The sequence below is a fragment of the Galeopterus variegatus genome, unplaced genomic scaffold (genome assembly GCF_000696425.1).
Source record: "Galeopterus variegatus unplaced genomic scaffold, G_variegatus-3.0.2 Scaffold640, whole genome shotgun sequence".
Taxonomy (NCBI): Eukaryota; Metazoa; Chordata; class Mammalia; order Dermoptera; family Cynocephalidae; genus Galeopterus; species Galeopterus variegatus.
This window is the reverse complement of record NW_007726751.1, coordinates 225907-230817: the sequence shown is the minus strand read 5'-3', so window position 1 is coordinate 230817 and position 4911 is coordinate 225907.

Sequence of the window (4911 nt, the reverse complement as noted above, 5' to 3'; positions counted from 1 at the left end):
ATTAGTTATAGTAGCATAACAGACAGAATGTGAGTATACTACCAACATCTTCTGTCATTAAGTTGTAATGGGCCTGGATGCTGGCAAATAATAATTCAGAAGCATATTTGTTTATATTTTGTGGCATGTCATGACAATTACATGGTATTTCATATGCTGACAACTGGAGACAATTACTATATTTTTATTATACAAAGGAAGGAAGATCTTTGGCATTAGGGATAGGAAAAGATGAATTATGAAGCAATCATTTCTCTCCCACTAGGCTTTAGCCCGGGAAATTTCATTTCTAATAAGGCAAGTACTGGGAGTATTTTATTGTTTTTGCATCTCTTGGATGTGTTTACTTGGGATATTTAAATTTTAAGTTGAAACCTTATTACAGATTTAGCATTATATGTTAGAGGTTATTACTTCTTTCTAGTGAACTGATGTCTGAAGAAACTAAAAAGGCACATAGAAAGATGTTTTATAAGCTCTTTCTTAGAATGTTTCTCTTATGTGGCCCATTTCAGTTGAGGAGTTGCAGAGTGCACCAGCATCTCTCCTCAGGGTGCAGGGTGTTGCCCACAACCCCAGTGGCCTTACCCATAGTGGCCCATTATAGCTGAGGAGCTACAGAGCACCCCAGCATTTCTCTTTGGGAAGTAGGGTCCCACTCTTGACCCCAGCAACCTTGCCCAGAGAAGCCCACTCCTTTAGGGAAGCTGAAGAATACCCCAGCATCTCCCTTATGGGTGCAGAGCCCTGCACACAGCCCTGGTGACCTCACCCAGTGTCATCCACTTAAGTCAAGGAGCTTCAGAGTGCCCCAGCATCTCTCTCAGGAATCCAAGATCCTGACATCAGCCCCATTCACCCCACTCAGGATTGAAAATTCTAGTTGAGGAGCTGCTGAGCACCTTATTATCTCCTTCAAAGTCCAAGATCTTGGCTGTGGCCCAGTGATTTCACCCAGGGTCACCCATTAAGCTGAGGAGCTTCAGAGCACCCACTGCCTTTACTAGGGGCACAGGATCCTGGCTGCAGCACCAGTGAGCCCTCCCAGGATCACCCACTTCAGTTGAGGAACTAAAGAACATCTCAAAACTTCTCTCAAGAGCCCGAGACCTTGCCCATGACTCTAGCAACCCAGCCCAGTATCATCCACTCCAGTAAGGAGCTGCGGAGTACACCAGTGCCTAGGCCATGGAGGGACTAGCAGACAACTCTGATGTTGAATGCAGTAGAAGAAATAACATGGAGACTATACTACTATGCTCACCTGGAACCAAACCTAAAATATCCTACCCCACTGAAACTATAGGACACATCTTCAGGAAAGAGTCTCTCCCTTCAAAAGCTACTCCAAAAAATTAGAAGAAGAGTCTGTTCCACCAGATTCCCAGACATCAACATATGGATACAGGAAACATGAAAAAATGAGAAAACATGACACCCCCAAAGGAATACAATAATTCTTCTGTACCAGACCCCAAAGAAAATAAAATCTATGAAATGTCTGAAAAGGAATTCCAAATAGTAATCTTTAAAAAACTCAGTGAGATGAAAGGAAATATAGACAGACAACAAAAAAAAGTCAGAAACACAATTCATGATCTGAAGCAAAAATCCAACAAACAGATATCATGAAAAAGAACCAAGAAGAAATCTTGGAACTGAAGAATTTACTAAATGAAATAAAACATACAATCAAGAGCTTAAGCAACAGGCTACATAAAGCAGGAGAAAGAATTTCTGAACTTGCAGACAGGTCTTGTGAAATAATGCAGTCAGACAAAAAAAGAAAAAAAAAATTGAAAGTGAAGGAAGCCTAAGATCTATGGCACAATTTTAACTGTACAAACAGCTGTATCATGGGTGTCCTGGAAGGGAAAGAGAAGGGAAAAGTTATTTAGCAAAATAATAGCCAAAAAGTTCCCAAGTATTGAGAGAGAAATGGACATCCATATCCAAGAGGCTCAAAGATCCCCAATTTTAACCCAAAATGATCCTCTTTGAGACATGGTGTAGTCAAATTGTCAAAAGTCAAAGACAGAGAATTCTAAAAACGGCAAGAGAAAAGCATCAAGTTACTTTTAATGTCTTTGTAGAATATGCTTTGTCTACCAACCATACTCTTGGTTTCACCTATTTTTTTTTCTCACTTTCATTCCCCCAGTATTATTAGGCTTCTTTTCAAAACCCCTCTTTTTTGTCTTGTTTGCATCTTGGTAACCACCATAAATCTTTTTAGAACAAGTCAAAGTAAAAGAAAAAACAGTTAAATTAATAAAATTTAATTTATAAATATGTTGGCTTAAAGAAAACCCAGTTGAGTTAGGCATAGTTAAATTTAAATTACTTGTGATTTATAAGATGACCATTAGAAATGGGGTTTAATTGTGCTCTTTCCAATACACTTGTGAGATTCTACTCAGAATGTAGTATGAATATATTATAATTTGAAAGAAAAGATTAGAATGACAAATATAAATCATTGTCATTAAAAAAGTTACATAAGTGGAGAACATATTTATAAACTATACCTCAGATAAGAAGTTAATATCCAAAATATATGGAGAACTCAACTCAATAGAAAAAAAACAACCCAATTAGAAAATGGGCAAAACACCTGAATAGTTATTTCTTAGAAGATGTATACATGGCCAGCAGGAATATGAAAAAGTGCTCAACATTTTTCATCAGGGAAATGTAAATCAAAGCCACAATTATATATCATTTCAACCCAGTTAGGATGTCTATTATCAAAAAGACAAAAAAAAACCCAAATGCTGGCAAGGATGCAGGGAAAGGAGAACTCTTATCCATTGGAGGTGGGAATGTAAATTACTATAGGCATTATGGAAAATAGTATTGAGGTTTCACAATAAACTAAAAAGAGCCCATATTATCCAGGAATCTCACTGCTGGGTATTCAAAAGAAAAGAAATTAGCATACTGAAGAGATATCTGCACCCCAGTGTTTTACTGCAGCACTATTCACAATAGCCAAGATGTGGAATCAACCTAGGTGTCCATCAACAGATAAATAAAGAAAATATGGTATATATACACAATGGAATACTATTCAGCTATAAAAAAGGATGAAATTTTGTGGCAACATAGATGAACTTGGAAAACATCATGTTAAGTGAAATAAGGCAGACACAGAAAGATAAATGCCACATGTTCTCATTCACATGGGAGCTAAAAAAAAAAAAAAGTTGAACTTTTTAGAAGCATATTATAGAACTGTGGTTACTAGAGGCTGGGAAGGGGAGAAGGGAAGGAAGATAGTGAGAGGTTGGTTAATAGACACAAAATTACAGCTAGATAGGAAAAATGAGTTCTACTGGTGCATAGTACTGCTAGGCATCTGTAAGTAACAATTTATGTTCTCAAATGGCTAGAAGAGAGGAGCTCAAATATTCTCATCAAAAGGAAATGATACAGTTTTGTGATGGTGAATATGCTAATTACCCCAATTTGATCATCACAAAGTGTATATATTTATTGTATCCATAAATATGTATGATTGATATGTTTCAATTAAAAAACAGATTGCTTTAAAAAAATTTAAGGCATAATTGTGTATCCTCCTCTTAGTAATGAATAATGAGGCAATCATTTATTAGTGTTCAGTGGAGTTTGGAACAAATTTTATTTTTACTTTTAAAAAAATTCATTTTATCATTTATTTGTACATATTTTGGGGGTATGGTATGTTGTTTTAATACAAGCATATGTTGAACATTGTTCACTTAGGATAGATAGCATAGCTTTGTACCCTTTAATTTTATTCAAGGAGTTAGAGGGCTCTACTAATGCTCTGCTTATATTTCAGTGGTAATAATGTGGCTTTCAAGAAACTAAAGCAAATTGATTGATTTCAGAGTTGGATTTATGTGCCTTTAACATTGAGCTTAAATTACCTCGGGTTGAGAGAAAAACACAGTGAAGAAGATATACTGCCATGGCTGTTGTAAATTGCTATGGGCCTTCACTACATTCTCAGCACTCTCTAACATTACTCAATGCTTACTAGCTAATTTAGTAAGCCATGAACACCAATAACTGCTAGTTATTAAGCACTAATTATGTGCCAGGAATTTTGCTAGGTGCTTATAGTTCTCACTAATATTCATATCCTGGGTTAAATAGTGACCCCCTTCCCCAATTTGTATCCACCTGGAACTTTAGCATGTTGACTTAGTTGGGAACAAGGTTTTTGCAGAGGTAGTTAAGTTAAGATGAGATCATACTGGATTAGGGTGCTCCTAATCCAATAACTGGTGTTACAGAGATACACAGACACACACAGAACCAATTCCATGTGATGACAGTGGCAAAGACTATGGTGATGACCATCAACAAGCCAAAGATTGCCAACAACTTCCAGAAGCTGGGAGAGAGGCATGGGGTGGTTTCTCCCTCAGAGCACTCATAAAGAACCAGCCCTGCTGACACCTTGATTTCAGACTTCTGGCCTTCAGAACTCTGAATTTTGGTTTTCTTCAAGCCACCCAGTTGGTGGTAATTTGTTACATCTGCCCTAGGAAAAGAATGCAAATCACATTAACCCTTCAAGGTAGATGTCAGTGTCTCTTTTGAACAAATTTTGCAACATAACCTGACTCTAAAATCTGTGCACACTCCATTGTCTCCTAATAAAGTACATTAAGCAGTGCAATATAATAATTAGGTGATCTAATTTAAGAAACTCTACAAAGAGTTTATGCCAATCGACCATACATACTTTTCCAGCACAAGTCCAGGAGGAGTCTTCTGCATCCAGAACACTCTACTTCAAGGTGATTCCTGGTCCTTTTCAAAATCTGTAACCTAGGGGACAGCCAAATAGGAGTGGTTTCAATGATTTCTGGACCACAGTAAGGCCTCTGTGCTTGCAGAAAGGAAGCTTATAGACAT